This window comes from Crinia signifera, chromosome 4 (genome assembly GCF_055691185.1).
Source record: "Crinia signifera chromosome 4, ASM5569118v1, whole genome shotgun sequence".
Lineage (NCBI taxonomy): Eukaryota > Metazoa > Chordata > Amphibia > Anura > Myobatrachidae > Crinia > Crinia signifera.
In genome coordinates, this window is record NC_139220.1 from 322260941 (window position 1) to 322287749 (window position 26809).

Here is a 26809-nt window from a genome sequence, read left to right on the forward strand (position 1 = left end):
ACTGGACTGCACGCTACCTGGTATACATAAAGGTGTGTACTGGACTGCACGCTGCATGGAATACATATTGGTGTGTACTGGACTGCACGCTGCCTGGTATACATATTGGTGTGTACTGGACTGCATGCTGCCTGGAATACATATTGGTGTGTACAGGACTGCATGCTGCCTGGAATACATATTGGTGTGTACTGGACTGCACGCTGCCTGGAATACATATTGGTGTGTACTGGACTGCACGCTGCCTGGTATGCATATTGGTGTGTACTGGACTGCACGCTGTCTGGAATACATATTAGTGTGTACTTTACTGCACGCTGTCTGGAATACATATTGGTGTGTACTGGACTGCATGCTGCCTGGTATACATATTGGTGTGTACTGGACTGCACGCTGCCTGGTATACATATTGGTGTGTACAGGACTGCACGCTGCCTGGAATACATATTGGTGTGTATTGGATTGTACCCTGCAGACAGGAGAATCACCATAGAATCCCCCCACTGATGCTCAGGCCCAGAGCTGGTGTAATATGCTCAGTAGATCCTGCAATACAGAGCAGCGCTGGGCAGTCCCTCTGCTACTTCGCTGTTGATGTCAGCTGCTGCACCTGTCACTCTATGTGACAGACAGTGACACGTTAGTGTTATGTGCAGCACAGATGTCCGCTCTCTCACCGCTCCCTCCCCCACAATGAACCTTTTGGCAGTTGCATCTACAACTGGAAGTGGTGGTCACGGCTCTGCAGTCTCTCGCTGATCTCCTGTGTAAGGTACACTGCCCTCTCCCCTCCTGTGCACATATGTGTAAGGGTACTACTAGTGTGGGCATTGTGTGTAGGGGGCACTACTAGTGTGGGCATTATGTGTAGGGGGCACTAGTGGATAGAAGTAACTATATTACACTGGTTAGTACATATGTGCCTGTACACAGGTACAGGACACGGTATCCTGTGTGTAATGTTCTGTACTGACGCTGTGATCCCACAGGACTAGTGGATAGCAGTAACTATATTACACTGGTTAGTACATATGTGCCTGTACACAGTTACTGGACACGTTATCCTGTGTGTAATGTTCTGTACTGACGCTGTGATACCACAGAACTAGTGGATAGAAGTAACTATATTACACTGGTTAGTACATATGTGCTTGTACACAGTTACTGGACACGGTATCCTGTGTGTACTATTCTGTACTGACGCTGTGATCCCACAGAACTAGTGGATAGAAGTAACTATATTACACTGGTTAGTACATATGTGCTTGTACACAGTTACTGGACACGGTATCCTGTGTGTAATGTTCTGTACTGACGCTGTGATCCCACAGAACTAGTGGATTGCAGTAACTATATTACACTGGTTAGTACATATGTGCTTGTACACAGTTACTGGACACGGTATCCTGTGTGTAATGTTCTGTACTGACGCTGTGATCCCACAGAACTAGTGGATAGAAGTAACTATATTACACTGGTTAGTACATATGTGCTTGTACACAGTTACTGGACACGGTATCCTGTATGTAATGTTCTGTACTGACGCTGTGATCCCACAGAACTAGTGGATAGCAGTAACTATATTACACTGGTTAGTACATATGTGCTTGTACACAGTTACTGGACACGGTATCCTGTGTGTAATGTTCTGTGCTGACGCTGTGATCCCACAGAACTAGTGGATAGAAGTAACTATATTACACTGTTTAGTACATATGTGCCTGTACACAGTTACTGGACACGTTATCCTGTGTGTAATGTTCTGTACTGACGCTGTGATCCCACAGAACTAGTGGATAGATGTAACTATATTACACTGGTTAGTACATATGTGCTTGTACACAGTTACTGGACACGGTATCCTGTGTGTAATGTTCTGTACTGACGCTGTGATCCCACAGAACTAGTGGATAGAAGTAACTATATTACACTGGTTAGTACATATGTGCCTGTACACAGTTACTGGACACGGTATCCTGTGTGTAATGTTCTGTACTGACGCTCTGATCCCACAGAACTAGTGGATAGCAGTAACTATATTACACTGGTTAGTACATATGTGCTTGTACACAGTTACTGGACACGGTATCCTGTGTGTAATGTTCTGTACTGACGCTGTGATACCACAGAACTAGTGGATAGCAGTAACTATATTACACTGGTTAGTACATATGTGCTTGTACACAGTTACTGGACACGGTATCCTGTGTGTAATGTTCTGTACTGACGCTGTGATCCCACAGAACTAGTGGATAGCAGTAACTATATTACACTGGTTAGTACATATGTGCTTGTACACAGTTACTGGACACGGTATCCTGTGTGTAATGTTCTGTACTGACGCTGTGATCCCACAGAACTAGTGGATAGAAGTAACTATATTACACTGGTTAGTACATATGTGCTTGTACACAGTTACTGGACACGGTATCCTGTGTGTAATGTTCTGTACTGACGCTGTGATCCCACAGAACTAGTGGATAGCAGTAACTATATTACACTGGTTAGTACATATGTGCTTGTACACAGTTACTGGACACGGTATCCTGTGTGTAATGTTCTGTACTGACGCTGTGATCCCACAGAACTAGTGGATAGCAGTAACTATATTACACTGGTTAGTACATATGTGCTTGTACACAGTTACTGGACACGTTATCCTGTGTGTAATGTTCTGTACTGACGCTGTGATCCCACAGAACTAGTGGATAGGAGTAACTATATTACACTGGTTAGTACATATGTGCCTGTACACAGTTACTAGTCACGGTATCCTGTGTGTAATGTTCTGTACTGACGCTGTGATCCCACAGAACTAGTGGATAGCAGTAACTATATTACACTGGTTAGTACATATGTGCTTGTACACAGTTACTGGACACGTTATCCTGTGTGTAATGTTCTGTACTGACGCTGTGATCCCACAGTACTAGTGGATAGAAGTAACTATATTACACTGGTTAGTACATATGTGCTTGTACACAGTTACTGGACACGGTATCCTGTGTGTAATGTTCTGTACTGACGCTGTGATTCCACAGAACTAGTGGATAGCAGTAACTATATTACACTGGTTAGTACATATGTGCTTGTACACAGTTACTGGACACGGTATCCTGTGTGTAATGTTCTGTACTGACGCTGTGATCCCACAGAACTAGTGGATAGAAGTAACTATATTACACTGGTTAGTACATATGTGCTTGTACACAGTTACTGGACACGGTATCCTGTGTGTAATGTTCTGTACTGACGCTGTGATACCACAGAACTAGTGGATAGCAGTAACTATATTACACTGGTTAGTACATATGTGCTTGTACACAGGTACTGGACACGGTATCCTGTGTGTAATGTTCTGTACTGACGCTGTGATCCCACAGAACTAGTGGATAGAAGTAACTATATTACACTGGTTAGTACATATGTGCCTGTACACAGTTACTGGACACGGTATCCTGTGTGTAATGTTCTGTACTGACGCTCTGATCCCACAGAACTAGTGGATAGCAGTAACTATATTACACTGGTTAGTACATATGTGCCTGTACACAGTTACTGGACACGGTATCCTGTGTGTAATGTTCTGTACTGACGCTGTGATACCACAGAACTAGTGGATAGCAGTAACTATATTACACTGGTTAGTACATATGTGCTTGTACACAGTTACTGGACACGGTATCCTGTGTGTAATGTTCTGTACTGACGCTGTGATCCCACAGAACTAGTGGATAGCAGTAACTATATTACACTGGTTAGTACATATGTGCTTGTACACAGTTACTGGACACGGTATCCTGTGTGTAATGTTCTGTACTGACGCTGTGATCCCACAGAACTAGTGGATAGAAGTAACTATATTACACTGGTTAGTACATATGTGCTTGTACACAGTTACTGGACACGGTATCCTGTGTGTAATGTTCTGTACTGACGCTGTGATCCCACAGAACTAGTGGATAGCAGTAACTATATTACACTGGTTAGTACATATGTGCTTGTACACAGTTACTGGACACGGTATCCTGTGTGTAATGTTCTGTACTGACGCTGTGATCCCACAGAACTAGTGGATAGCAGTAACTATATTACACTGGTTAGTACATATGTGCTTGTACACAGTTACTGGACACGGTATCCTGTGTGTAATGTTCTGTACTGACGCTGTGATCCCACAGAACTAGTGGATAGCAGTAACTATATTACACTGGTTAGTACATATGTGCTTGTACACAGTTACTGGACACGTTATCCTGTGTGTAATGTTCTGTACTGACGCTGTGATCCCACAGAACTAGTGGATAGGAGTAACTATATTACACTGGTTAGTACATATGTGCCTGTACACAGTTACTAGTCACGGTATCCTGTGTGTAATGTTCTGTACTGACGCTGTGATCCCACAGAACTAGTGGATAGCAGTAACTATATTACACTGGTTAGTACATATGTGCTTGTACACAGTTACTGGACACGTTATCCTGTGTGTAATGTTCTGTACTGACGCTGTGATCCCACAGTACTAGTGGATAGAAGTAACTATATTACACTGGTTAGTACATATGTGCTTGTACACAGTTACTGGACACGGTATCCTGTGTGTAATGTTCTGTACTGACGCTGTGATTCCACAGAACTAGTGGATAGCAGTAACTATATTACACTGGTTAGTACATATGTGCTTGTACACAGTTACTGGACACGGTATCCTGTGTGTAATGTTCTGTACTGACGCTGTGATCCCACAGAACTAGTGGATAGAAGTAACTATATTACACTGGTTAGTACATATGTGCTTGTACACAGTTACTGGACACGGTATCCTGTGTGTAATGTTCTGTACTGACGCTGTGATACCACAGAACTAGTGGATAGCAGTAACTATATTACACTGGTTAGTACATATGTGCTTGTACACAGGTACTGGACACGGTATCCTGTGTGTAATGTTCTGTACTGACGCTGTGATCCCACAGAACTAGTGGATAGCAGTAACTATATTACACTGGTTAGTACATATGTGCTTGTACACAGTTACTGCACACGGTATCCTGTGTGTAATGTTCTGTACTGACGCTGTGATACCACAGAACTAGTGGATAGAAGTAACTATATTACACTGGTTAGTACATATGTGCTTGTACACAGTTACTGGACACGGTATCCTGTGTGTAATGCTCTGTACTGACGCTGTGATACCACAGAACTAGTGGATAGGAGTAACTATATTACACTGGTTAGTACATATGTGCTTGTACACAGTTACTGGACACGGTATCCTGTGTGTAATGTTCTGTACTGACGCTCTGATCCCACAGAACTAGTGGATAGAAGTAACTATATTACACAGGTTAGTACATATGTGCTTGTACACAGTTACTGGACACGGTATCCTGTGTGTAATGTTCTGTACTGACGCTGTGATCCCACAGAACTAGTGGATAGAAGTAACTATATTACACTGGTTAGTACATATGTGCTTGTACACAGTTACTGGACACGGTATCCTGTGTGTAATGTTCTGTACTGACGCTGTGATCCCACAGAACTAGTGGATAGAAGTAACTATATTACACTGGTTAGTACATATGTGCTTGTACACAGTTACTGGACACGGTATCCTGTGTGTAATGTTCTGTACTGACGCTGTGATCCCACAGAACTAGTGGATAGCAGTAACTATATTACACTGGTTAGTACATATGTGCTTGTACACAGTTACTGGACACGGTATCCTGTGTGTAATGTTCTGTGCTGACGCTGTGATCCCACAGAACTAGTGGATAGCAGTAACTATATTACACTGGTTAGTACATATGTGCCTGTACACAGTTACTGGACACGGTATCCTGTGTGTAATGTTCTGTACTGACGCTGTGATCCCACAGAACTAGTGGTTAGCAGTAACTATATTACACTGGTTAGTACATATGTGCTTGTACACAGTTACTGGACACGGTATCCTGTGTGTAATGTTCTGTACTGACGCTGTGATCCCACAGAACTAGTGGATAGAAGTTACTATATTACACTGGTTAGTACATATGTGCTTGTACACAGTTACTGGACACGTTATCCTGTGTGTAATGTTCTGTACTGACGCTGTGATCCCACAGAACTAGTGGATAGAAGTAACTATATTACACTGGTTAGTACATATGTGCTTGTACACAGTTACTGGACACGGTATGCTGTGTGTAATGTTCTGTACTGACGCGGTGATCCCACAGAACTAGTGGATAGAAGTAACTATATTACACTGGTTAGTACATATGTGCTTGTACATAGTTACTGGTCACGGTATCCTGTGTGTAATGTTCTGTACTGACGCTGTGATCCCACAGAACTAGTGGATAGAAGTAACTATATTACACTGGTTAGTACATATGTGCCTGTACACAGTTACTGGACACGTTATCCTGTGTATAATGTTCTGTACTGACGCTGTGATCCCACAGAACTAGTGGATAGCAGTAACTATATTACACTGGTTAGTACATATGTGCCTGTACACAGTTACTGGACACGGTATCCTGTGTGTAATGTTCTGTACTGACGCTGTGATCCCACAGAACTAGTGGATAGCAGTAACTATATTACACTGGTTAGTACATATGTGCTTGTACACAGTTACTGGACACGTTATCCTGTGTGTAATGTTCTGTACTGACGCTGTGATCCCACAGAACTAGTGGATAGCAGTAACTATATTACACTGGTTAGTACATATGTGCTTGTACACAGTTACTGGACACGGTATCCTGTGTGTAATGTTCTGTACTGACGCTGTGATACCACAGAACTAGTGGATAGCAGTAACTATATTACACTGGTTAGTACATATGTGCTTGTACACAGTTACTGGACACGTTATCCTGTGTGTAATGTTCTGTACTGACGCTGTGATCCCACAGAACTAGTGGATAGAAGTAACTATATTACACTGGTTAGTACATATGTGCCTGTACACAGTTACTGGACACGGTATCCTGTGTGTAATGTTCTGTACTGACGCTGTGATCCCACAGAACTAGTGGTTAGCAGTAACTATATTACACTGGTTAGTACATATGTGCTTGTACACAGTTACTGGACACGGTATCCTGTGTGTAATGTTCTGTACTGACGCTGTGATCCCACAGAACTAGTGGATAGAAGTAACTATATTACACTGGTTAGTACATATGTGCTTGTACACAGTTACTGGACACGGTATCCTGTGTGTAATGTTCTGTACTGACGCTGTGATCCCACAGAACTAGTGGATAGCAGTAACTATATTACACTGGTTAGTACATATGTGCTTGTACACAGTTACTGGACACGGTATGCTGTGTGTAATGTTCTGTACTGACGCTGTGATCCCACAGAACTAGTGGATAGAAGTAACTATATTACACTGGTTAGTACATATGTGCTTGTACATAGTTACTGGTCACGGTATCCTGTGTGTAATGTTCTGTACTGACGCTGTGATCCCACAGAACTAGTGGATAGAAGTAACTATATTACACTGGTTAGTACATATGTGCCTGTACACAGTTACTGGACACGTTATCCTGTGTATAATGTTCTGTACTGACGCTGTGATCCCACAGAACTAGTGGATAGAAGTAACTATATTACACTGGTTAGTAGTACATATGTGCCTGTACACAGTTACTGGACACGGTATCCTGTGTGTAATGTTCTGTACTGACGCTGTGATCCCACAGAACTAGTGGATAGCAGTAACTATATTACACTGGTTAGTACATATGTGCTTGTACACAGTTACTGGACACGGTATCCTGTGTGTAATGTTCTGTGCTGACGCTGTGATCCCACAGAACTAGTGGATAGCAGTAACTATATTACACTGGTTAGTACATATGTGCTTGTACACAGTTACTGGACACGGTATCCTGTGTGTAATGTTCTGTACTGACGCTGTGATACCACAGAACTAGTGGATAGCAGTAACTATATTACACTGGTTAGTACATATGTGCTTGTACACAGTTACTGGACACGTTATCCTGTGTGTAATGTTCTGTACTGACGCTGTGATCCCACAGAACTAGTGGATAGCAGTAACTATATTACACTGGTTAGTACATATGTGCTTGTACACAGTTACTGGACACGGTATCCTGTGTGTAATGTTCTGTACTGACGCTGTGATCCCACAGAACTAGTGGATAGAAGTAACTATATTACACTGGTTAGTACATATGTGCTTGTACACAGTTACTGGACACGTTATCCTGTGTGTAATGTTCTGTACTGATGCTGTGATCCCACAGAACTAGTGGATAGAAGTAACTATATTACACTGGTTAGTAGTACATATGTGCCTGTACACAGTTACTGGACACGGTATCCTGTGTGTAATGTTCTGTACTGACGCTGTGATCCCACAGAACTAGTGGATAGAAGTAACTATATTACACTGGTTAGTACATATGTGCTTGTACACAGTTACTGGACACGGTATCCTGTGTGTAATGTTCTGTACTGACGCTGTGATCCCACAGAACTAGTGGATAGCAGTAACTATATTACACTGGTTAGTACATATGTGCTTGTACACAGTTACTGGACACGGTATGCTGTGTGTAATGTTCTGTACTGACGCTGTGATCCCACAGAACTAGTGGATAGAAGTAACTATATTACACTGGTTAGTACATATGTGCTTGTACATAGTTACTGGTCACGGTATCCTGTGTGTAATGTTCTGTACTGACGCTGTGATCCCACAGAACTAGTGGATAGCAGTAACTATATTACACTGGTTAGTACATATGTGCTTGTACACAGTTACTGGACACGGTATCCTGTGTGTAATGTTCTGTGCTGACGCTGTGATCCCACAGAACTAGTGGATAGCAGTAACTATATTACACTGGTTAGTACATATGTGCTTGTACACAGTTACTGGACACGGTATCCTGTGTGTAATGTTCTGTACTGACGCTGTGATACCACAGAACTAGTGGATAGCAGTAACTATATTACACTGGTTAGTACATATGTGCTTGTACACAGTTACTGGACACGTTATCCTGTGTGTAATGTTCTGTACTGACGCTGTGATCCCACAGAACTAGTGGATAGCAGTAACTATATTACACTGGTTAGTACATATGTGCTTGTACACAGTTACTGGACACGGTATCCTGTGTGTAATGTTCTGTACTGACGCTGTGATCCCACAGAACTAGTGGATAGAAGTAACTATATTACACTGGTTAGTACATATGTGCTTGTACACAGTTACTGGTCATGTTATCCTGTGTGTAATGTTCTGTACTGACGCTGTGATCCCACAGAACTAGTGGATAGAAGTAACTATATTACACTGGTTAGTACATATGTGCTTGTACACAGTTACTGGTCATGTTATCCTGTGTGTAATGTTCTGTACTGACGCTGTGATCCCACAGAACTAGTGGATAGAAGTAACTATATTACACTGGTTAGTACATATGTGCTTGTACACAGTTACTGGACACGTTATCCTGTGTGTAATGTTCTGTACTGATGCTGTGATCCCACAGAACTAGTGGATAGAAGTAACTATATTACACTGGTTAGTAGTACATATGTGCCTGTACACAGTTACTGGACACGGTATCCTGTGTGTAATGTTCTGTACTGACGCTGTGATCCCACAGAACTAGTGGATAGAAGTAACTATATTACACTGGTTAGTAGTACATATGTGCCTGTACACAGTTACTGGACACGGTATCCTGTGTGTAATGTTCTGTACTGACGCTGTGATCCCACAGAACTAGTGGATAGAAGTAACTATATTACACTGGTTAGTACATATGTGCCTGTACACAGTTACTGGACACGGTATCCTGTGTGTAATGTTCTGTACTGATACTGTGATCCCACAGAACTAGTGGATAGCAGTAACTATATTACACTGGTTAGTACATATGTGCCTGTACACAGTTACTGGACACGGTATCCTGTGTGTAATGTTCTGTACTGACGCTGTGATCCCACAGAACTAGTGGATAGCAGTAACTATATTACACTGGTTAGTACATATGTGCTTGTACACAGTTACTGGACACGGTATCCTGTGTGTAATGTTCTGTACTGACGCTGTGATCCCACAGAACTAGTGGATAGCAGTAACTATATTACACTGGTTAGTACATATGTGCTTGTACACAGTTACTGGACACGTTATCCTGTGTGTAATGTTCTGTACTGACGCTCTGATCCCACAGTACTAGTGGATAGCAGTAACTATATTACACTGGTTAGTACATATGGGCTTGTACACAGTTACTGGACACGGTATCCTGTGTGTAATGTTCTGTACTGACGCTGTGATCCCACAGAACTAGTGGATAGAAGTAACTATATTACACTGGTTAGTACATATGTGCTTGTACACAGTTACTGGACACGGTATCCTGTGTGTAATGTTCTGTACTGACGCTGTGATCCCACAGAACTAGTGGATAGCAGTAACTATATTACACTGGTTAGTACATATGTGCTTGTACACAGTTACTGGACACGGTATGCTGTGTGTAATGTTCTGTACTGACGCTGTGATCCCACAGAACTAGTGGATAGAAGTAACTATATTACACTGGTTAGTACATATGTGCTTGTACATAGTTACTGGTCACGGTATCCTGTGTGTAATGTTCTGTACTGACGCTGTGATCCCACAGAACTAGTGGATAGAAGTAACTATATTACACTGGTTAGTACATATGTGCCTGTACACAGTTACTGGACACGTTATCCTGTGTATAATGTTCTGTACTGACGCTGTGATCCCACAGAACTAGTGGATAGAAGTAACTATATTACACTGGTTAGTAGTACATATGTGCCTGTACACAGTTACTGGACACGGTATCCTGTGTGTAATGTTCTGTACTGACGCTGTGATCCCACAGAACTAGTGGATAGCAGTAACTATATTACACTGGTTAGTACATATGTGCTTGTACACAGTTACTGGACACGGTATCCTGTGTGTAATGTTCTGTGCTGACGCTGTGATCCCACAGAACTAGTGGATAGCAGTAACTATATTACACTGGTTAGTACATATGTGCTTGTACACAGTTACTGGACACGGTATCCTGTGTGTAATGTTCTGTACTGACGCTGTGATACCACAGAACTAGTGGATAGCAGTAACTATATTACACTGGTTAGTACATATGTGCTTGTACACAGTTACTGGACACGTTATCCTGTGTGTAATGTTCTGTACTGACGCTGTGATCCCACAGAACTAGTGGATAGCAGTAACTATATTACACTGGTTAGTACATATGTGCTTGTACACAGTTACTGGACACGGTATCCTGTGTGTAATGTTCTGTACTGACGCTGTGATCCCACAGAACTAGTGGATAGAAGTAACTATATTACACTGGTTAGTACATATGTGCTTGTACACAGTTACTGGTCATGTTATCCTGTGTGTAATGTTCTGTACTGACGCTGTGATCCCACAGAACTAGTGGATAGAAGTAACTATATTACACTGGTTAGTACATATGTGCTTGTACACAGTTACTGGTCATGTTATCCTGTGTGTAATGTTCTGTACTGACGCTGTGATCCCACAGAACTAGTGGATAGAAGTAACTATATTACACTGGTTAGTACATATGTGCTTGTACACAGTTACTGGACACGTTATCCTGTGTGTAATGTTCTGTACTGATGCTGTGATCCCACAGAACTAGTGGATAGAAGTAACTATATTACACTGGTTAGTAGTACATATGTGCCTGTACACAGTTACTGGACACGGTATCCTGTGTGTAATGTTCTGTACTGACGCTGTGATCCCACAGAACTAGTGGATAGAAGTAACTATATTACACTGGTTAGTAGTACATATGTGCCTGTACACAGTTACTGGACACGGTATCCTGTGTGTAATGTTCTGTACTGACGCTGTGATCCCACAGAACTAGTGGATAGAAGTAACTATATTACACTGGTTAGTACATATGTGCCTGTACACAGTTACTGGACACGGTATCCTGTGTGTAATGTTCTGTACTGATACTGTGATCCCACAGAACTAGTGGATAGCAGTAACTATATTACACTGGTTAGTACATATGTGCCTGTACACAGTTACTGGACACGGTATCCTGTGTGTAATGTTCTGTACTGACGCTGTGATCCCACAGAACTAGTGGATAGCAGTAACTATATTACACTGGTTAGTACATATGTGCTTGTACACAGTTACTGGACACGGTATCCTGTGTGTAATGTTCTGTACTGACGCTGTGATCCCACAGAACTAGTGGATAGCAGTAACTATATTACACTGGTTAGTACATATGTGCTTGTACACAGTTACTGGACACGTTATCCTGTGTGTAATGTTCTGTACTGACGCTCTGATCCCACAGTACTAGTGGATAGCAGTAACTATATTACACTGGTTAGTACATATGGGCTTGTACACAGTTACTGGACACGGTATCCTGTGTGTAATGTTCTGTACTGACGCTGTGATCCCACAGAACTAGTGGATAGAAGTAACTATATTACACTGGTTAGTACATATGTGCTTGTACACAGTTACTGGACACGGTATCCTGTGTGTAATGTTCTGTACTGACGCTGTGATCCCACAGAACTAGTGGATAGCAGTAACTATATTACACTGGTTAGTACATATGTGCTTGTACACAGTTACTGGTCACGGTATCCTGTGTGTAATGTTCTGTACTGACGCTGTGATCCCACAGAACTAGTGGATAGAAGTAACTATATTACACTGGTTAGTACATATGTGCCTGTACACAGTTACTGGACACGTTATCCTGTGTGTAATGTTCTGTACTGACGCTGTGATACCACAGAACTAGTGGATAGAAGTAACTATATTACACAGGTTAGTACATATGTGCTTGTACACAGTTACTGGACACGTTATCCTGTGTGTAATGTTCTGTACTGACGCTGTGATCCCACAGAACTAGTGGATAGCAGTAACTATATTACACTGGTTAGTACATATGTGCTTGTACACAGTTACTGGACACGGTATCCTGTGTGTAATGTTCTGTACTGACACTGTGATCCCACAGAACTAGTGGATAGCAGTAACTATATTACACTGGTTAGTACATATGTGCTTGTACACAGTTACTGGACACGTTATCCTGTGTGTAATGTTCTGTACTGACGCTGTGATCCCACAGAACTAGTGGATAGAAGTAACTATATTACACTGGTTAGTACATATGTGCTTGTACACAGTTACTGGACACGGTATCCTGTGTGTAATGTTCTGTACTGACGCTGTGATCCCACAGAACTAGTGGATAGAAGTAACTATATTACACTGGTTAGTACATATGTGCTTGTACACAGTTACTGGACACGGTATCCTGTGTGTAATGTTCTGTACTGACGCTGTGATACCACAGAACTAGTGGATAGCAGTAACTATATTACACTGGTTAGTACATATGTGCTTGTACACAGTTACTGGACACGGTATCCTGTGTGTAATGTTCTGTACTGACGCTGTGATCCCACAGAACTAGTGGATAGCAGTAACTATATTACACTGGTTAGTACATATGTGCTTGTACACAGTTACTGGACACAGTATCCTGTGTGTAATGTTCTGTACTGACGCTCTGTACCCACAGAACTAGTGGATAGAAGTAACTATATTACACTGGTTAGTACATATGTGCTTGTACACAGTTACTGGACACGGTATCCTGTGTGTAATGTTCTGTGCTGACGCTGTGATCCCACAGAACTAGTGGATAGAAGTAACTATATTACACTGGTTAGTACATATGTGCTTGTACACAGTTACTGGACACGGTATCCTGTGTGTAATGTTCTGTACTGACGCTGTGATCCCACAGAACTAGTGGATAGAAGTAACTATATTACACTGGTTAGTACATATGTGCTTGTACACAGTTACTGGACACGGTGTCCTGTGTGTAATGTTCTGTGCTGACGCTGTGATACCACAGAACTAGTGGATAGAAGTAACTATATTACACTGGTTAGTACATATGTGCTTTTACACAGTTACTGGACACGGTGTCCTGTGTGTAATGTTCTGTACTGACGCTGTGATACCACAGGACTAGTGGATAGCAGTAACTATATTACACTGGTTAGTACATATGTGCTTGTACACAGTTACTGGACACGTTATCCTGTGTGTAATGTTCTGTACTGACGCTGTGATCCCACAGAACTAGTGGATAGCAGTAACTATATTACACTGGTTAGTACATATGTGCTTGTACACAGTTACTGGACACGTTATCCTGTGTGTAATGTTCTGTACTGACGCTGTGGTCCCACAGAACTAGTGGATAGAAGTAACTATATTACACTGGTTAGTACATATGTGCCTGTACACAGTTACTGGACACGGTATCCTGTGTGTAATGTTCTGTACTGATACTGTGATCCCACAGAACTAGTGGATAGCAGTAACTATATTACACTGGTTAGTACATATGTGCCTGTACACAGTTACTGGACACGGTATGATGTGTGTAATGTTCTGTACTGACGCTGTGATCCCACAGAACTAGTGGATAGCAGTAACTATATTACACTGGTTAGTACATATGTGCTTGTACACAGTTACTGGACACGGTATCCTGTGTGTAATGTTCTGTACTGACGCTGTGATCCCACAGAACTAGTGGATAGCAGTAACTATATTACACTGGTTAGTACATATGTGCTTGTACACAGTTACTGGACACGTTATCCTGTGTGTAATGTTCTGTACTGACGCTCTGATCCCACAGTACTAGTGGATAGCAGTAACTATATTACACTGGTTAGTACATATGGGCTTGTACACAGTTACTGGACACAGTATCCTGTGTGTAATGTTCTGTACTGACGCTGTGATCCCACAGAACTAGTGGATAGAAGTAACTATATTACACTGGTTAGTACATATGTGCATGTACACAGTTACTGGACACAGTATCCTGTGTGTAATGTTCTGTACTGACGCTGTGATCCCACAGAACTAGTGGATAGAAGTAACTATATTACACTGGTTAGTACATATGTGCTTGTACACAGTTACTGGACACGGTATCCTGTGTGTAATGTTCTGTACTGACGCTGTGATCCCACAGAACTAGTGGATAGCAGTAACTATATTACACTGGTTAGTACATATGTGCTTGTACACAGTTACTGGTCACGGTATCCTGTGTGTAATGTTCTGTACTGACGCTGTGATCCCACAGAACTAGTGGATAGAAGTAACTATATTACACTGGTTAGTACATATGTGCCTGTACACAGTTACTGGACACGTTATCCTGTGTGTAATGTTCTGTACTGACGCTGTGATCCCACAGAACTAGTGGATAGAAGTAACTATATTACACAGGTTAGTACATATGTGCTTGTACACAGTTACTGGACACGTTATCCTGTGTGTAATGTTCTGTACTGACGCTGTGATCCCACAGAACTAGTGGATAGCAGTAACTATATTACACTGGTTAGTACATATGTGCTTGTACACAGTTACTGGACACGGTATCCTGTGTGTAATGTTCTGTACTGACGCTGTGATCCCACAGAACTAGTGGATAGCAGTAACTATATTACACTGGTTAGTACATATGTGCTTGTACACAGTTACTGGACACGGTATCCTGTGTGTAATGTTCTGTACTGATGCTGTGATCCCACAGAACTAGTGGATAGAAGTAACTATATTACACTGGTTAGTACATATGTGCTTGTACACAGTTACTGGACACGGTATCCTGTGTGTAATGTTCTGTACTGACGCTGTGATCCCACAGAACTAGTGGATAGCAGTAACTATATTACACTGGTTAGTACATATGTGCTTGTACACAGTTACTGGACACGTTATCCTGTGTGTAATGTTCTGTACTGACGCTGTGATCCCACAGAACTAGTGGATAGAAGTAACTATATTACACTGGTTAGTACATATGTGCTTGTACACAGTTACTGGACACGTTATCCTGTGTGTAATGTTCTGTACTGACGCTGTGATCCCACAGAACTAGTGGATAGAAGTAACTATATTACACTGGTTAGTACATATGTGCTTGTACACAGTTACTGGACACGGTATCCTGTGTGTAATGTTCTGTACTGAGGCTGTGATCCCACAGAACTAGTGGATAGCAGTAACTATATTACACTGGTTAGTACATATGTGCTGTACACAGTTACTGGACACGGTATCCTGTGTGTAATGTTCTGTACTGACGCTGTGATCCCACAGAACTAGTGGATAGCAGTAACTATATTACACTGGTTAGTACATATGTGCTTGTACACAGTTACTGGACACGGTATCCTGTGTGTAATGTTCTGTGCTGACGCTGTGATCCCACAGAACTAGTGGATAGAAGTAACTATATTACACTGGTTAGTACATATGTGCCTGTACACAGTTACTGGACACGGTATCCTGTGTGTAATGTTCTGTACTGACGCTGTGATCCCACAGAACTAGTGGATAGCAGTAACTATATTACACTGGTTAGTACATATGTGCTTGTACACAGTTACTGGACACGGTATGATGTGTGTAATGTTCTGTACTGACGCTGTGATCCCACAGAACTAGTGGATAGCAGTAACTATATTACACTGGTTAGTACATATGTGCTTGTACACAGTTACTGGACACGGTATCCTGTGTGTAATGTTCTGTACTGACGCTCTGTACCCAGCACAGCCACATGTACATGGTGTTACCCAGGCAGATGCTGCTCTCCAGGGCTGACAGCTGCCTGTGATCCCCACACACCAGCTGCCGCAGGTCACTGGGGGTGGGATCGGCTGTATAATGAGTTACTGTGACAGTGTTACGTTACCCCTGATGAATGCCGGCAGGAGGCCTCAGCTGTGGGGTCTGTTGCTGCTGTGACACTCACATGTAACCTACTACATATATGTATTATGCGTTACTAAAGCTGAGAGCGGGTGGTGTCCTGCGTATAACAACAGGAGGGTCAGTGTTACTCTATGCTGGTTTATGGGTCCAGCACCACAGTAACCTCTATACACATTAGAGTGCCGCCTTGTCACAGTCTCTCTCTATACATAGTGTATGGTGGTACTGAATAACCGTTCTCTCCTGTTACTCAGGTGCAGAATCCGTATTGCCGTGACTTGCTGAATGATCCCTGTAACTGGAGGCAGAAATATAACCGGATCCTCCTCTCCCCTCCGGTGTATGTGGGACACTGCGGCCGGCCAGAGATACAGGAGGAGAAGGTGACTATAACATGTATGTATAATGTGGACGGTAGTGATTGACAGTTATACACTATGGGCCTGATTCTGGTTCGATCGCAAAAGCAAATTCTCTCTCTAATGCAGTGGTTCCCAAACTGTGTGCCGTGGCACCCTGGGGTGTCTTGAAGGACTTGCAGGGGTGCCCTGTGTTGGTGGTCCAGGACTAATTCAAGTTTTTATGTCCATTATAATAGTCACATTTAGGACAAACAGCAGTGAATCCTGTCAATTACCACATAACTGATCCTAAAGATGAGATATAAACACAATTCATTTAACTTAATATTTGTTTCTGTCTTTCTCAATGAGAAACCTTTAGCCTAAGGGTGCCACAAAAACGTTTCGGTACTTGTGTATTTTGGCGGCGCCCATCGCATACCATAACGCATGCGATGGTATGCGATGCGACGCGATTTCGTGCGATACTGTGCGATGGCATACAATTTTCAAATTGTATGCCATTGTACATGGCATACAATGCCATACGATGCGATGCGATTAAACATTGTATAAGCACCCTAATGGGTGCTAACAATGTTAAATGCACCCCCACGCCACCCCCCACTATAAACGAGAACCCGAAGCGTGGCGAGCGCAGCGAGCCCACGAGGGGCGGCGGTACGCGTCCTACGACCTTTTCATACCCCCACTATCCACGTCGACGTGGAGTTGAGAATAGAATAGTGTGGCGAGCGCAGCGAGCCACCGAGCCCGAAGCGTGGCGAGCGCACGCGGATACCTGTGAAGCCCGCGAAGGGACGCGTTTACCTGTGAAGGTATCCGCGTCCCCTCGCGGGGCACGCTGCGGTCGCCACGCTTCGGGCGCTTGGCTCGCTGCGCTCGCCACACTATTCTATTCTCAACTCCACGCCGACGTGGATAGTGGGGGTATGAAAAGGTCGTAGGACGCGTACCGCCGCCCCTCGCGGGCTCGCTGCGCTCGCCACGCTTCGGGTTCACGTTTATAGTGGGGGGTGGCATGGGGGTGCATTTAACATTGTTAGCACCCATTAGGGTGCTCAAAAGCACCCTTTAGGGTGCTTATGCGATTTTTCATCGCATAGGGGGTAAAAATCGCATCACATGCCATCCGGTACATGGCATGCGATGCGATGCGTTCATCGTGCGATGCACATCGGGGGCGCCGCCAAAATACACAAGTACCAACGTTTCTGATCCTTTGGGGTGCCATGATTCAAAAACTTTGGGAACCCCTGCTCTAATGGACAAAACCATGCTGCACTGCAGGGGGGCAGATTTAACATGTGCGGAGAGTGTTAGATTTGGGTGAGTTATTTTGTTTCTATGCAGGGCAAATACTGGATACTTTATTTTTACACTGCAATATAGGTATCATCCAATCTCCGGTCCCGGCAGCGCTGCACACTGTTAGTGTGGTGGGGACAAATCTCCGGTCCCGGCAGCACTGCACACTGTTACTTTGGTGGTGACCAATCTCTGGTCCTGGCAGCGCTGCACACTGTTAGTGTGGTGGTTACCAATCTCCAGTCCTGGCAGCACTGCACACTTTTAATGTGGTGGCGACCAATCTCTGGTCCTGGCAGTGCTGCACACTGTTAGTGTGGTGGCGACCAATCTCTGGTCCCGGCAGCGCTGCACACTGTTAGTATGGTGGTGACCAATCTGCGGTCCTGGCAGCACTGCACACTGTTAGTGTGGTGGCGACCAATTTCCGGTCCTGGCAGCACTGCACACTGTTAGTGTGGTGGTGACAAATGTCCGGTCCTGGAAGTGCTGTACACTGTTAGTGTGATGGCGACCAATCTCTGGTCCCGGCAGCGCTGCACACTGTTAGTATGGTGTTGACCAATCTGAGGTCCTGGCAGCACTGCACACTGTTACTGTGGTGGGGACCAATCTCCAGTCCCGGCAGCACTGCACACTGTTAGTGTGGTGGCGACCAATCTCCGGTCCTGGCAGCACTGCACACTGTTAGTGTGGTGGCGACCAATCTCCGGTCCCGGCAGCACTGCACACTGTTAGTGTGGTGGCGACCAATCTCTGGTCCCGGCAGCACTGCACACTGTTACTATGGTGGTGACCAATCTCTGGTCCTGGCAGCGCTGCACACTGTTAGTGTGGTGTACAACCAATCTCTTATCCTGGCAGCACTGCACACTGTTAGTGTGGTGGGGACCAGTCTCCGGTCCTGGCAGCACTGCACACTGTTACTATGGTGGTGACCAATCTCTGGTCCTCTCAGCGCTGCACACTGTTAGTGTGGTGTACGACCAATCTCTTATCCTGGCAGCACTGCACACTGTTAGTGTGATGGGGACCATTCTCTGGTCCTGGCAGCACTGCACAATGTTAGTATGGTGGCGACCAATCTCTGGTCCCGGCAGCGCTGCACACTGTTAGTGTGGTGGTGACTAATCTACGGTCCAGGCAGCACTGCACACTGTTAGTGTGGTGGTGACCAATGTCCGGTCCTGCCAGTGCTGCACACTTTTAATGTGGTGGCGACCAATCTCTGGTCCTGGCAGCGCTGCACACTGTTAGTGTGGTGGGGACCAATCTCCGGTCCTGGCACAACTGCACACTGTTAGTGTGGTGGCGACCAATCTCTGGTCCCGGCAGCGCTGCACACTGTTAGTATGGTGGTGACCAATCTGCGGTCCAGGCAGCACTGCACACTGTTAGTGTGGTGGCGACCAATTTCCGGTCCTGGCAGCACTGTAAACTGTTAGTGTGGTGGTGACAAATGTCTGGTCCTGGCAGTGCTGTACACTGTTAGTGTGGTGGCGACCAATCTCTGGTCCTGGCAGCGCTGCACACTGTTAGTGTGGTGGGGACCATTCTCCTGTCCTGGCAGTGCTGCACACTGTTAGTATGGTGGTGACCAATCTGCGGTCCCGGCAGCACTGCACACTGTTACTGTGGTGGGGACCAATCTCCAGTCCCGGTAGCACTGCACACTGTTAGAGTGGTGGCGACCAATCTCCGGTCCCGGCAGCACTGCACACTGTTAGTGTGGTGGCGACCAATCTCCAGTCCTGGCAGCTTGCACACTGTTAGTGTCGTGGCGACCAATCTCCGGTCTTCGCTGCGCTGCACACTGTTAGTGTGGTGGCGACCAATCTCTGGTCCCGGCAGCGCTGCACACTGTTAGTATGGTGGTGACCAATCTCCGGTTCCAGCAGCGCTGCACACTGTTAGGAGGTTATTCTGATTGGAGCGGCCAAACGTGCGTACCTTCCCTATTAACGTACGCTCTCCGTACGCGGCCGTTGGGGTTAAGTCCACCCACAAATCAGCCGCATACGTACGGCCAGAAACACCGTCGAAGGGGAGTGGCGTACAATTGAGCTTACACTCCGACAACTGGCGTACAACAGAGCGTACGCCACCGTTTACGGACGTCTCTCGTCCGTCTTCCCACCGACTTCTTGCGGCTATCTGAGCGTACGCCAGCTTGCACGGACGGGTCCCTATTGTTTTCAATAGAAAACTCAGCTTTTTTTAACCGCTCGTGCGAGTGAGCGTACGTCCGTGCACGCTGGCATACCCTTCACATATATGGACCTGCAAATCTTGCCTTTCAACTACAATTCTGACAATTAATTAATTATTCTAATTGTTATTCAATTATTGTTTTCTATTAACTCAATTGTCTACCTTAATAAAGACCCTAATAAAACAACATTTTAACCCTCATTACATGTATATTTGTTATGTTCTAATGTGGCATTTTAATCACTATCTATGTGTCCCCACATTGCTGTTACTTTTAAAACAAGTTATGTTGGTGTTTCTGTATATGTACTAAATTATGTCCATAATTATTTTGTCCAAAATGTGTAACATGTATACCTACCCTGATGTTATGTGTGATGTTTTCATCTAACAACATTAAACATTCATGCATTTTCACTGTGTTATTTAACTCAAAAACACACACATTCACACAGCAATCGTTACCCCTCACATCAAAATACAAATATAACTTACATTACACATCTGTATGTACCTGCCCTTACAAACCTGCAAACATATTTTTGATTAACAACACCGGCAACTTCTCTCTGTACAGAAATTTTTAATTTTACAATACAAACATAAATAAAAATAAACAAACTTAAATGCGGGCCTCCAGTAGGCCAAAAAGTATCTGCAAATATAGGAGGGTCAGGAAGATCTCCCGAATAATGGCTGCCACCTCCTCCTGGTGCTGTTCAGTGTCTGTAGTGAAGGGATAAAAAAATATATATATATAATATACACAAATGTTTGTTGTATTTGTACATAATAAGAAGTTGTGAGTTATGTGTGAAGGCCACATACATTTTTTAACTACATTGAAGATGGGTCTGATGTAAACACAGTACTAAAAACTACACACATACTGTACATAGTAAATAACATTAATTAAATTACTCATTCTTGGATGAATGTTTTCTGTATCCCAATTGGTAGTTTTGTTTTGGGGGACTCACCTCTAACCTCACAATTAGGCTGTGCTATTTAAGGGTTATGACATTGTTGCGGCTTAAGCACTCCTTAATATTTTAAATTTAGGACATTGCTGTACAAATTATAGGCCTAAAGCTATGTTTGTAAAGCATGCATCCGCATGGCCTCACACACTATGAACAAAACAATCTATAAATTAATGTTGCACATCATGCTGGGAAGTGGAGTTACCCAACACCTGGACCCACATAACTACAACACCACTAATGTCGGATATCTCATTGGATGTACTGTTACGTCAATTATTCAAGGGGTGAGCCATGCCCACACTCCAAAAAACCACCAAGGGGACCCTTGTTCCTGGAGAAGGACAGGCCACACCTCATGGTCGCCCTGCAGTGATATGTTGCAACTAATGTTGATGTTGGATACACATATGTGGTTGTTGTGATTGTTTATGTGAAATGTGTAGGTAAACATTAGACACATTATTTACTTACGGCTAGTTGAGCCATCCTGCTCGCCGCTGGTTGGGTGTGCGGTGGTTGGGGGGGTCAGGAGCAAGGGGGATGGGATAGGACTTGGGATACTGGTAGTGGGTTGGAGTGGGGATTGGAGAGGTTTGGGGGTGGGTGGTGGAGAGGTGTAGGGGGGTTGGAAATGGGGTGGGGAGGGGGTGGGGGTTGGGGAGGGGGTGGGGGTTGGGGAGGGGGTGGGGGTAGGGGAGGGGGGTGGGGGTTGGGGAGGGGGTGGGGGTTGGGGAGTGGCTGGTGGAAGGGGATGTGGATATTTGGTGGTCCCCAGCTGGACCCATTGTCTCCTCCTCTTCCTCCTCCTCTTCCTCCTCCTCTTCCTCCTCCTCTTCCTCCTCCTGGGCTGCCTGCTCCCGGGCTGCCTCCTCCCGGGCTGCCTCCTCCCGGGCTTCTATGCGTGCCCTTGCCCGTGCTGAAATGTTCATGTTGATGGCATAGAAATCGAAGGTTGGGTTTCATAAAAAAGGGGGAAAGAAAAATTCACATTAGTCATGCTCATAACCTTACAAATTATCATTGCTGTTATATTTCAGACATTTATCATGCGAACTAATTGATATGCTACACCCAAAAACTGAGCAACTACTAAAACCCCCCCTATACACCCCCTATACACCCCCCTATACACCCATATACACCCCATATACACCCCCTATACACCCATATACACCCCCTATACACCCATATACACCCCCTATACACCCCCTATACACCCATATACACCCCCTATACACCCCATATACACCCATATACACCCCATATACACCCCATATACACCCCATATACACCCCCTATACACCCATATACACCCATATACACCCACATACTCAGGAACATATTTATAAAAAGTACAGAAATCATTTGCAAAAAAACGCACACATACTAGTTAATAAAAACTTACATCGGGCAATATGGCGGCGAATGGAACACAGCATGACTGGCTGGCGCCAGCGCAGGTCAGACCAGCGCCGCTCGACTTGGGCCAGGCTTCTCTGTACGCCGGTCCGGGTGTATATTAGGCGGCGGGCAGCATTATACGCCCGCCGCTTGTCCATGTTGGACACATATGGGCCCCTGGGCCCCAGCCGCCGGTCCATGACCTCAACCAAGGCCACCAGCTCCTGGGTAGAAAACGCCCTAGCCCTGGTTGAAGTCATTGTGGCAATGGCGCAGTTATTAATTGCAGGTACATATATAACTTTTGGTGCTTGCTGATTGGTGTAAAAAATTGTTTGTTTAGTATTAACTTTATTAATCCTTCTTACATTAACAAACTGGATGCGAAAAGAAACTTACGCGGACCGTTCCGATATACACGCACCATAACCAACAGCATGCATTCAATGTATAGAGAGACGTACTGTATATACAGTGTGCGGAAAATAATACACGCAACCGTCTACTAATAAATACGCTGCTAAAAAAGGCACAATGCAACATGTTGGTGTATGACAATTTCATACTCATTACATATGTAAGGAAAGCATTATAACGTGATGTTTTGAAATGTGACTCACAAAGCATACACGAACTACAACAGATACCAGCTGACAACACTCATCATTGGAATGACAGGTGCACACATTTCACGATGTAGCACACAATGCTCCACAACCTGTGTATGTGCATATACAGTGAATGATCAGGTGCGTTGAGACCCGCGTAATTTAAGCGGGAAATATTGGCGTATATTAGCAACTACATTGCGGGCAAAAATATACGCCCCCTTGTTCATGGCGGGAGATTAACATATAAATATTCAGTCAGATGCAGGCCAGAATTGCTGCAAACATGTCTGGCTCAGATGATTCCGCAGCTGAGGACGCTCTACAGAGAGCTACAGCAGAATCCCTGCTTGAAGCTTTGACCAAGAGGGAACAGGAGCGGAGAAGGAGGGCCCAAGAGAGGAGTAGCCTGCAAGACCAAGCGGGCCCCTCACTAACAGGCCCTGTTCAACCTCCACCAGCTCCACAAGGGCCAAGCAACCAGCCAGAACAAGAGGTTGCATCTCTCCAAACAGGTGTGACCCAGCAGGTGCATGGTGAGAGAACTGGGGCCACCAGAAAACGAGCTGCAACATCTAGGGTGAGGACTGAGCAGGATACCACCACCAAAAAGAGAAACCCTGCATTTGTAGAGGCAGAATTAAGAATTTTAGTGCCCAGAGCACGCGAATGGATCGAATTGCCAACCAGGAAGCCGGGTGCCAGTGCAAGGAGAAACCTTTGGGACAAGATCACAGAGGAAGTGAACCAGGTGTCACCAGTGGTCAGAGATTGGCAAGCGGTGAAGAAAAGGCAAGTGTGTTTGTCCCTCTGATAATGTCATATGTGTGTACATATGTTACATGTATGTTTTGAGAATAATAGAAAGGTGTGTTTGTAGATAGTGCTACACTTCAATGTCACATGTGAACACAACCATGTCTAATAACCCACATTGATATATGAAATATGCACCATTGGTGTGATGTGAGGTTATGGGCACAGTTCTGCTCATGTGAAGTATGTGATGGGACAAGAGAAAGTGTGTTTTTGAAAGAGTTGTTGTAACATGTTCCATATGATGCTACTGAAACAAGAATGACCCAACTGTGCACATGTAGCTGGTGAGAAACTACACATCCCAGTATGCCATCCCATAGTTCAATTCCTCCATAATAACCACACTGTCAAGCTATGGTGGAATGTGTAGTTTCACAACAGGTGGAGGTGCATAATTTGGCCATGGATGATGTCATTTCTGCATAGTGATCTATGTATGTGCATTTAGTGGCCTAATGAATGAGATGAGACACTGAAATGCCTCCTAATGGAGACATTAATGTGTGTGTGGGACACATATGGCTAAAAAACATAAGATGACCCACACTAGGAAATGTAACGTAGTCATGATGTTCACTAGCACAGTGGTGCACATATCTCATGGTGATATTTGTATTTTTAAACTTGTAGGTGGACAGACTTCAAAACGACACTGAAGAGGAAGATGACTGACCGGTACAACCACAGCATGTCCACCGGGAGGGGGCCTATGCCAGACACCTTGGAATATACCCCCCTGGAGCAGGAGGCCTTGGATGTCATTGATGTGGCCGAGGTCAGGGGGATATCCAATATGGATAGTGAGCTCCCGGTGGAGGTCTTTGCTGCTGCTTTTGATGGTAAGTCACAGTAATGCATTGTATTTTGAAAGATATTTTTTAGTGCGTATGTGATGGTGACATTGTTTTCCATTATGATCCTAGAAGAAGCAGAAACCCAGGATGAACCGGCAGCATCTTCCTCTGCAGAGCCACAGGTGGAGCAAGTGGTCCAGCCTCCACCAAGACGACACCCCCAGCCACAGGAGACATGGGATGCCAGCGTGATGGTGATGCTGGAGAGGATCGAGCAGCAAGGGGTGGATGCTGCGGTCCGTCAGCAGCAGGTTGGGGAATTTCTGGCAGATTGGAAGGCCACAAACAGGCAGCAGTGTGAGGCCATCAACCACACGAATGACACTCTGGCGGCTGGCATGCAAAGCATTGCCCAACAACTCAGCCGCCAGAATGAAATTCTTGCGGAGCTGCTGACCACCGCCAGGTCCCTAAGGGACAATCCCCCATCTGCTGGCCCACCTCAAGCTGCTCCCCAACCTTCCACCTCTGCTGACCCTCCTGTGTCCACTAGGGGAAGACGCCGCAAGCCATCTGACCCAAAGGCCCCTGTCCCCAAGGCCCCATCTAAAAGGGGGAAAAAAGGGCCCAAATAATGAGACCTGGTTCACTTCCTCTGTGGTTGGACCCCAAATGTTTAAATTGCACTGGACATCCACTTCCTGAGTTGGCCATCGATCCATTTTCGTGCCATGGGCATTAAAGTTCTTATTTTGACCTCTACAAATGCAGGATAAATTTTTGGTGGTGTGTATCTTGCTTAGTATTCCATACCTCCCAACATGACCCTCTCCAGGAGGGACACATTACTCTGTTTCTGGACTTCTCCCTTAATTGATGATTGCCATCACCTGTGTTCTTATCAATTAACCTGTGTGAAACAGGTGATGACAATCATACTTTATGAGGGAAGTCCAGAAACAGAGCAATGTGTCCCTCCTGGAGAGGGTAATGTTGGGAGGTATGGTATTCACCCTGGTTGTTGCAGTACGTATTCTGGTGACCCCATTTCTTTCACCATTGCATTTGCAGGGTAACACATGTTTGGAGATATGCAACCTCTTGTTCTGGCTGTTTTTTTATTTTTGTGTATATTTTATTTGGTTATTTGATTTATGACATTAAAGTGTCAAATAAGCTGTGATGCTGAACAGCAAATAAATTTATTTTACCAATTAAAACAAAATTGTTGTATGTGTAATTTCTTGTGTGAAACAAATACTACATTTATGTGTACTTACTGACCAGGGTATTTTTGAACATTTGTTGAAGTGTGGTAGAAGTTTCCCATGTGTAACCCTCTCCATGGCCATTCCCATGTTCCTATCCAACTTTTCCCTGCTAATTAGTTTGTGTCAGCACATGTGCAGAGCAACTT

At 44.3% G+C, this 26809-nt stretch overlaps 1 protein-coding gene across 2 annotated transcripts in view; it reads left to right on the forward strand.

The window, feature by feature from the left end:
• The first annotated feature begins 688 nt into the window (after positions 1 to 688).
• LOC146075944 (uncharacterized) overlaps positions 689 to 26809 on the forward strand; it is a 46971-nt gene continuing 20850 nt past the window's right edge. The window contains exons 1-2 of one of the 2 annotated variants that reach the window (XM_083185650.1): positions 689 to 772; positions 17158 to 17299. The gene's annotated coding sequence lies outside the window, so the exon portion shown is untranslated. The remainder of the gene's footprint in view (positions 773 to 17157; positions 17300 to 26809) is intronic. The other variant, XM_083185649.1, reaches the window with a different exon arrangement.